The sequence below is a fragment of the Varroa destructor genome, unplaced genomic scaffold (genome assembly GCF_002443255.2).
Source record: "Varroa destructor unplaced genomic scaffold, Vdes_3.0 BEIS01000006.1, whole genome shotgun sequence".
NCBI classification, from domain to species: domain Eukaryota; kingdom Metazoa; phylum Arthropoda; class Arachnida; order Mesostigmata; family Varroidae; genus Varroa; species Varroa destructor.
The window spans coordinates 11,075,272-11,084,869 of record NW_019211459.1 but is presented as its reverse complement, the minus strand read 5'-3'; the positions used below and the strand labels follow the sequence as shown (position 1 = coordinate 11,084,869).

Sequence of the window (9,598 nt, the reverse complement as noted above, 5' to 3'; positions counted from 1 at the left end):
AAGCATTTCTTGTCAGAGAAAAATCAAAGGTGACCTACTGCTTGACTCTTGAGCATCATACAATAAATATTTGTTTTATCATTTTTAGAAAGTACCTGACTGACTTTGAAGGCATATGACGAGCAGCTGAAGTCTCAATGAACATTCCGTAACATCGCATCAAATATATTTATTCAGCAACGTCTTGATGGAGACAGAAGGATCACTGCAAATACACTTGATCAACTTCAGAGCCCGCATTGTTCCCTCTTTGTCGTGAATCTTCAGTTGCAGTCTTCTGCAGCCGTACACTCGTTTGCGGCTTAGTGCGTTGTCGATTTGAAATTACCCACAACGTTTAATCTCGCGTTCGTCCAACGCGTAAAAACTGGATAACAGCAAAATCTCATTTGAAAATGACACCATCATGATGAGCTTACGGTTTTGCTGCTAAAACAGCCGATTTTCTCATGGCATCATATGCTTATTGTAACAACTAGCCCGCCAAAAGTTTAGGTGCCGTTATATATATATAAGGCCAATGGCAGCGTCAACAACAGCGAATACCTCAAAGCTCAGTACTTCTACTAGAAAACGATGGCAAAGCGTCAGTAACTGTCAGCTGCCATCTGTGGTAGACGCAACCAATCAAGAGTACGCATATGACAGGTAGGTATGGGTATTTCGGTTTGTTTATGGATAGATTCAGTTCTGGGAAATGAAACGATAGAGATGACTAGCACTTTCAACAATAGTGACGAGAAAAGGTGAAGCAACAGATACCCGGTGTACCATAGGATACTAGCCGTCAGTCTTACGCAAGACAACACTCACAGATAAATAATCAAAAGATAATAAAAACTACTTGTTTTCACGCAATACCCTATTTCAGTAGCGATCAGTATAATCGACGACAACAATACCCGCAACCGTAAGAACGTACGATGATCCTCTTAGCTTCGTTTTCTGTGGCGTAGTCACGTCGCTATCGGCTACCAGCTAGAAGCTCCAATCGAGCGACGAGACTTGTGCTATTATATAATAGGAACTACCATATAACCTGGGACAATGTAGACGTTGAATAGCTAGAGAAATAAGTCGTGCTGAAAATTGTTTGGGTAGCAAATCGCTTTTAAGATTACTTATACTGCCGCTGTTGCTATATAACCGCTGAAATCAGCAGGCTGTGATCCTTCAAACAACAAATGACGACCGTTGCACTGGCGTCCGTTCGAGTGTCTACATATCTGTGTGTGTTTGCTGACAGCGGTTCGGTGAGGAGCACCAATTGCCCAGGTATCGGTGGTATAATTAGCGTCCGACCACCGAGTGGCCGTTAATTACCACTACGACCCAGTTTTTTTTTACCTCACTTTTTTTGACCCGGCCCTGGCGGCTGCTAACGTTATCATTTTATGATTATTATCCGCTGTAATGCAATTCTCTGCTGTGAGTGAACTACGCTGGTGGTGGTAAGGGCAGTTAGGGAAGACAAAAACTACGCCGATCGCGTGAATAGACAATTAGCAAAAAGTATATTCAGTGTCGTAGAAGAAAGCACGAGTTGAGTCTAGATAGAAGGCCCTGTTCGCTTATGGAAACCGTTGAGCGGAAATAGGCCAGGCGCTAGTATTCTGTCTGTACGCAAACTATTAGTCTCGTACGTATCTCGTACAATGTTATCTAATTTTTCGAAGGCTGAAGAGGACGGCGAAGTTTGTACCTAATCGAGGTACTCGAATCGTTCAAGCAACAAGTTTGCGTGTTTGAAAATTGTTCATTGTGTGCGAATTTTTCAGTGGGTGGCATCATTACTATTGTACAATGGTACTACCGGAAATGCCGTTGACTACAATGCGAATCCGTACTTGAAAAGTTGAAGCTACACAACTTCTAAATGGCTATTCCGCCCTATATAACTGCGTCGTGAACAGATGCCGCTCCCGGTACAGTGGTTTACTTCAAAAATTTGACCAGCGAAAAAATGACAAAACACCCACATCATTTATTCTTCTGAGGACTGTCACTCGCAATTGATTCGTATCTACCGTCGCATGCGTTTGTGACCCTAACAGTTACTGCTCGCGCTGCCAAGTCCGCGCCCTCGACTGCTTTCTGCGCATCTAAAAGAGTCCACTGTTTGTAGAGATACGTGCATTGCGTATCATCTTGCTCCATCAAGCGCTGTAGTTACCTCTTCGCCTAATTTCCCCTTACCCTGTAACTGTCCATTACTTACGGTACCTATAATACCTTAAACATAACTCGCTTGATAACATCAACAGACAGAGTGAGCCAGCATTTGCGGAACCCAGTAAGCGGTTCTTGTTAGTCGCGCATCAGAACAATAGTGCGCCATGGAGAATGTTTCACAGGTGACTTGGGTGTTTAATGCCACGATCGCGCCATCTTGTCAAGGATGATTACTCCAAGGAGCAAAACGCAAAAAGTCCGCCGATTTGCTACTATTGTAGGGGAAAATGGCAAAAGGGTGCAAACGAATTGCTGGCCTTATTTAAGTATTGCTTCAGACGGATGACGGTACCATTTGACATAAAATGGACCAAGTGTCCGGTTCGAAGCTAAATCACCTAATTAAATGTCCTTAAGTTCAATCGGCCAACTTGTTATCGTCGCATTAGGACGGCCACCGGATTGAAACGGCATAAATTGAATAGCCTGCTTAGATTAATTTGTCTGACGGGTCTCTATGTGTGAATGCTATAAGCGAGCCAGCTCCGTCTAGGCAGAGTAAAATATATAATAACAGCCACAACAACAAAATAGCTATTATAGATATAGAGTCCGCAAGGGTCCCTCAGTGCGGGGCTTCTGTTGTAAAATACGCTAAGCAAGCTGTCAGCTGGCCTAAAAGTTGGCCAACTCATGTTGATGGTGAGCGCTCTATTGGGTTTGAGAATTGGCTGATCAGTCAGCGACTGAGCTGACTTGGGATCAGATGGTCATGACACATCTGTTCGAATATTGTTCGTTTCGTCCTTCTGTGCCAAAAACAATCATAGAGCTACGCTCTAACAGCATAGTCACTATGATAATTCCGAGAACGAATTGTTCTGTCCTTAATCTATTTCCTTGCTAGAAAACACAGCGCTGGTCCGATAATTAACCATTTGTTAGTCCATGAAACTGGCCTAATACTAATCCCCAATAGTCTAACTAGGACAATGTCCAAGCAGGTATCTATTGCAGCCTAGGACAAGCGTCGTGTCAAATGTCGTCTGTAAGATGTCGTTCATTGTTGGAGTTCAAAAACAGGGAGCCGCGTTGATCTCTTCATCGCATCCTAGCTCAAATTAGCAGCTCGTTATTGATATGTCATTCTCGTATACCCATTTACTTTTCGCAGCGCTTTCCAAAGAATTTAGGAACATGTTCTCAATGTGTGGGGGAGTCAATTTACGGCCGTAACAACGTCCGTCACCCTATAACCGCTCCGTCCCTACGTTACAATGGCACTGTAGGTCATATTACCCTACACTGTTATTCAGGCTTCACGTTGCCTTATTTCGCCAAGTTTCAGGCAGTACAACGCTACGCAATAGAAGATCCTTGGCGATTGCCTTTGCAGCTCCGAATGGACGCTAGTTTAATTTGAAACATTGGGGGTAGTAATAATTTACCTTCGGGGTACCCGTTCCGCCACACCAACCAGCCGCTCGAAACCCACATATCATCCAAAAGCTGGAGCTTTTCCAACATCACCACCATTATTATTAGCAACAAGGAAATACCAAATAGATAGTCAGGCGCTTGCAAGCGTCGGGCCGCGATCATCCGGACGCGTTAGAGAATTACTCAGATTGCCAAGTCGAGTCCATCTTAATGACGGTGTCCACTACTCAAACAATACGTTTGTTGGCCTGACACGTGATGGACCGACCGTCTCAGTTCATGTAGCGTTGCCATTCCCCTTATATCATATATACTCGTTTACTGACGTTTATCCACATGTTTTATTTTCTTTTGGTCTGTCCAACTCCAACAGTCAGTCGTCCGTTGGCGCTACTTGCGCGGTTGTGTGTTGCGTTCAACTATTGCCGTTGTCGCCGATGCGATCGTTGACAACTCGAAGACAATGAGTAGCTTTTGTGTGCCGGTGCGTTGTCGGCTTGCATGTCTGTCTGTCTGCCAACTGTGGTCGGTTGGTCAAGCAGAGGCTGTTCTTCGTCGATAGAGCGAGTGCCCGGACAACAGACTATATGCTAATGCAGGTGTCGAAAGGCATAGTCAGTGGAGTAACTCAGTGAAACACATCGAAATGCCATCGAAACTAAGAGCAGCAGCGGTCACGGTAACAAGAAGGATAGCGAAATACTACGGTGGCCGATACCGGCGTAAGAGTCTCGTGGTGGAGGTGCAGTAGCAGAAGAAGATCTGACATTAATATCACGAGTCTTCGTTATTATCAGCATCGTTTAGTTTATTATGCTGACGCTGCGTTTATAGCCGCATCCTAGCTATCCTCCGTAGTAACCTCGTCTTATTTCCCTTCCTGGCTGCTGCTGCTGCTGCTGCTGGTGTTATTGTTGCCTGCGTCATACTGACTTCTACATATACTTAAACTCTGTATAACGACACTATGATCACTAGTAAGCGGGGAAAGTTGCCTTATGACCAAAATGTACGGTCAAGCAGAGCAGATCCGATTGTCGCGCAGCCACTGGCTCCAGGCTACCCGGCTCTGATTTGACTAAGCGTAGTTTTCTGGGTACTGACCACAGGCAATGCGCGATCAGTAGCGCTCACTTATGCTCGCCCATTTACTCCTGAATATGAAGTCGTACGTGGACCATTACGAAGCTCTTTGGCATATCGCACTATTGTTACCGTTCCGATTCGTATCTCACAATCGAAAGAAAAACTGGCGTAGTCCGTGTTGACGGCGCTAAACAAACCTAAATTTAAGTTTCTGTTGTTGTTGTTGTCGTACTAATTGTATTATACTGGAGGCAGACATGATAAGAATCAGCTAAGCGGATGCGTAAATTGAGCCAAAGATTTCTCTTTGTTGTTGACTATTCAGCTTAGCGGCGATTTCGGACATTACTGCCGTCGCTCCACCTGTTTACCTGTCCTTTTTGGCACCCTTGTTGTTTTATAGATACGGTACTGCATTACACATATCTAAAATAGATAAAGTCAAGGCTTGAAGATAATCCAATCACTATACTAGAGTGACACGCGTTACCAGAGAAAATCATCTACAGTAACCATCCAGTCTGATGTCACGTCATCCAGTTTCAGGCAAACGTTGTCAGTCGAAGCTGAGCTGGAGAACTACAGGCGTTCATATATGTATTTTATGTACTACGTTTGTATATATAAATTATCGTTTTTACAATACCTGCCATACGAGGCTTTTGTAACCGGTCGCGGCTTATGTCAAGGGCATTGATTCCAAAAGGTGGAAAGGGACCTAGGAAAGTACACGGGACGGAACCTACGTAGACTTTCAGGAAGTGAGTATCAACTCGTGCATCGGATATATGTCGCGGCTTAGTGCCAGCTCACAGCAGATAACAACATTGAGTACCTAAACTCATAATAATTACAATAGTCGGTCGCCTTTCTACCCTCATACCCACATCACTCTGTGCATGTGTTAAAGGTGCATTTGGGGTATTCTACCGCTAATTCCGCCAGCCATTGCATGAAGCAGAAGTTATATTACCGATACTTGGATGGTACGGTGTAGGACTACAAGCAGATCAAACGCGACAGGACGGATAACTAAGGCTCGGCGGAAGCGGCGGCAGTCGACCAACTTCGTTGTGCGTCAGAAGTTAGAAGTAGCGTTACACATTCGCCGGGACTGTTGCTGAAAGTTAGTCAACTTTTCTCTTCTACAGCTACTGGCCATAGCAAGCACCACCCTTTACAACGCAACTATAGCGACAGCGGAATAGTCACATTGCACGAGGTACAAAAGGTAACCATTGAAGTGTGTGCGGACGATGGGGGTCGAATCGACTGTTGGTCTCAACCAAACTGACCCACCCGCATGCGTTTCTCATAGGGTCGGTTGTGCCCTGGGCTTGGCCATTCGTGGCGTAATCTTGCCAATAACTACGACTACGATCAGTATTTGCAAAGACAGACATTATCTCATTCGAGCAGATGAAAAAGCAACAGCAGGGGATGAAAGGGCGTTTCGCTCTGTAGACACAAAAGTGCTAGAACAAATATTACTGGCTTAATACGGCGTAGCCTCTTGTTCAGAAAACCTGTGACCTCTTATGTTCCAGTACTATCGTTTCACGATACTGGACGAGTTTACACCAGCCGCCAATCTTTTCTAAAGGTAGCTCCAGGGAGCATGGAAAACAGACTCGGAAGACAGGTACAGCCGACACGCATCTGACGCAATCTGATTTTCAAGCACTCATAAAATGGGACAGAGTAAAACGGCCACCTCGACAGTGTCAATGCGCGAGAGACTTGTAACCAAATGAAATCCTATGACATAAACAAATTCTCATGCTTTTCGTGAATAAAATAAACCTATTTTCATCTGTAAACGGGGACGGATGTTTAGATACGGTCTGAAATATAACGCGGAGGCTTGTTGAACGTTGATGATTCTGCTCTCTAATACAATGGCCTTTACGACGAATCCTGCAATAACTATAGCAAAATTGACAAGAAAATAGATACTGGGATCAACACAAGTAAATAAATGCCAATAGAGGTACGATAGAACCTATTAATACAGTACTGAAACATGGGCTTTTGTTTCAAGCATCACTGTGACGGCTGTAGCCGACAAGTTCCAAAGGGGCGCAGAGCATAACGAGCTGCCACTACGATCGCATTGGTGAAATTAGTAATTAAGTGTTTGTTTATGTCACATAAATCAATAGATTAGGTAGGAGATTGACAGATAACCGTTAGAAGGTTAATCAGAACAAATCTCGATGGTGGCGGGAGAAAATAACAGAAAGAAAAGAGCACATACATGCAGCCGCTGGAAAAAATGAGAGACGGTTTTGTTTCTTATATCTAATAATCTGGTATCTAATGAGGCACAGCAAGAATGACCGACCTGTCGAAATGGCAAAGTCACGGGGAAACAATAATTATGAAGCTTCCAAATAAAATATGGCTATTATTCCACTTTCTCACATAGATTTATAACACTTGACGGAAAATAGAAAAAAGAACATCTATTCAACCATCAGTGATACACACACGTTTATATACACAGACTTCAATCAAAGAATAACATAGATGAAATAGTTTGCTCATGATGTTATTTATATCTTTACGCTTTTACAACAATGCAGAAGCTACGTATGGTTGAAAAACGTTCTAGCAAAGCGTGCGTTAACGATCGCGCCTCAACCGCGTTGTATTGGCCCGCTGCTCATTGCACGCAAAGTAATTTTGCTACCGTATTATTATATAATAGGATAACAATCCTATTATTGAGCTGTTGTGGTGACGACAAACAGCGTCTGTGGGGCTTCTGTCACTATTCGATGCACTGATACCGTCTGGATTCTGGCTATAAAACGAAACTCTGTTAGACGACTCGATCCGCTATTAGCAGTCAGCAGCAAATGACAGCTGGATGTATACGAGCGTATATTGGATTTGGTTTCATTTCAGAAATTCGCGCTACCGAACCGCGAAATAAAAAAAAATATAGGCCAAACCTCATGGCCTCTTGAAGTGATTACAGCTGGAATTTTAGTCGTTGTTGAAGTGGCTATTATACTAAGGTGAGTGGCAATCTGTGCAGCAAATCGACAAAAAAAAAGCGTATGAGGATTAAAAATCGGCGAAAGCGATGCAAAGTGATTGAGCCATAACAAATTAAATTGAATTTAACATTAAAGGTACCCATTGTTCTTTCTTTCGCTTACTTTTCAGTATATAAATTCGGCTATATATATATATATATATATATATATATATAACTGAATCTCAGATAAAGACATGCAGAAAATGCAGCATTACAAAGCGCCGATTGGTTTACCTCCAACGTAAATTACGCGAAATTTATATAGACAAAACATTAAGGGCCTGGCTAATTGTCCTGACACGCTAGAAAGGCTGTTGTGGCTAAGTGCAGAAAATTCTGAAATGAAATGATGAAGTAGTCATGTAGATACAGCTGCTTCCAGTGAATAATTACATGCAGCAGCTAGATAGAAACAAAAAAAAAGTCAGATCTGTGTTTTTGTCGAGCAGTCTACATGCGCAGCATCAGACGCGGGAGTAGCATCACATCGTCAATCAACGATACTAACAATGATAACAACCGATTACTCCGCGCCGTATTAGGGGTGTTGGAATAGTTGTCGGGAAGGTAATCCTACCACGGCATCAGACTAATTTCCATTTGCTCACCCCCTTGTCTGGCTCCTAAACATGAACCACGAACTTTGTCGTCCATATAGAAACGGCTAATCGTCCATTTACGCTTCCGATAAACGTTTAGCGACAACAATCCATCACAACTAATGGAAAAGTACGTCGTCTATCTTTTCGACCAAAGTAAATGTGCGTACGAGAGCGTACCTATCTAGTTGTCGGTTCGTCCGCAAGCGTCGAAAAGGTAACTAACAAAGAGTGGAAAAGGCTTCATTGTGCATAAACACACTCAAGTGTGCTTGTAGCCGTGTACAAATCCTGTGTACGATGAAACTAGGCAAGATAAGATGGAACTAGCGCGAAAAAAACAACCAAATCATTGCGGAGAAATAGTGCCGACAAGACTGTCGCACGTCGTGTTGTTGCTGTCATTTAATCGTCGTTTGCTGCAGGTTGTTTCATTCGATACATGCGAAAAGCCGCTGATGCCCCTGCCGCTTCTGACGTTGATATTTCTTTTTTCTGCCAATTGGATTAATAGTGTTATGCTATTGCTAGAACGTGAGCAGTTTACGTCTACGTTGGACGTTGATCGTGACCGCTGAATCGAAGAGCGGCGAGACACTTAGAAACCTAGTAGGCGAGGATGCCCGTCTGCAACAACGGCATCGTTCGAATACACTTCATTTTCCTGCTACATAACAAGCGTGGGCGGACGACGCTTGTTACGGCCACTGCATACTTTATTGCATTGCTGATACCTGAAACAACTGTTTAACTAAGTGCTACATGGGACATAGGTAATAAAGGTCTGGTCAAGATAATTGATGATAACTATTCTAATGCGGCTACCTCGTAATCATAATGATGGCGGCTGATTTGTAATTATCCTTGCCGATAACTATAGATCACCGCCGCCAATTCGACGTTAGACTGACACCGGTTCTAAAGGAAGGTGTTTCGTCTGCGGGTTAAGGTGCGTACGAGACTGAGCATATTAAATGTGGCGCAACAAGGGTCAGGTCAATACATGACCTCGAATATTCTAGGGGGCTATTGGCCTTTTTTCCGATCGCCATCACACAAATATGGGTTAGCGGACGATGCCTTTCGGTATTCGATCCACAACTAACCGTTTTTAAACCAAATTTTCACCGACGAAATCTCTATTCAGTATTTTAGCTGCACCAAAGAAACGAGGGGCCGGGGCCGCTGAGGCCGTCTGCACTGGCAAAAGTTCACAAAATTGCTTACGCGCCAGTGATATTTATATATATATATA

General features: G+C 43.5%; 1 protein-coding gene across 1 annotated transcript in view; it reads left to right on the top strand.

Annotated features, from left to right (window-relative positions):
- Positions 1-9,598, top strand: part of LOC111253508 (THUMP domain-containing protein 1) — a 67,367-nt gene that overhangs the window by 10,998 nt on the left and 46,771 nt on the right. The gene's annotated exons all lie outside the window — the stretch shown is intronic.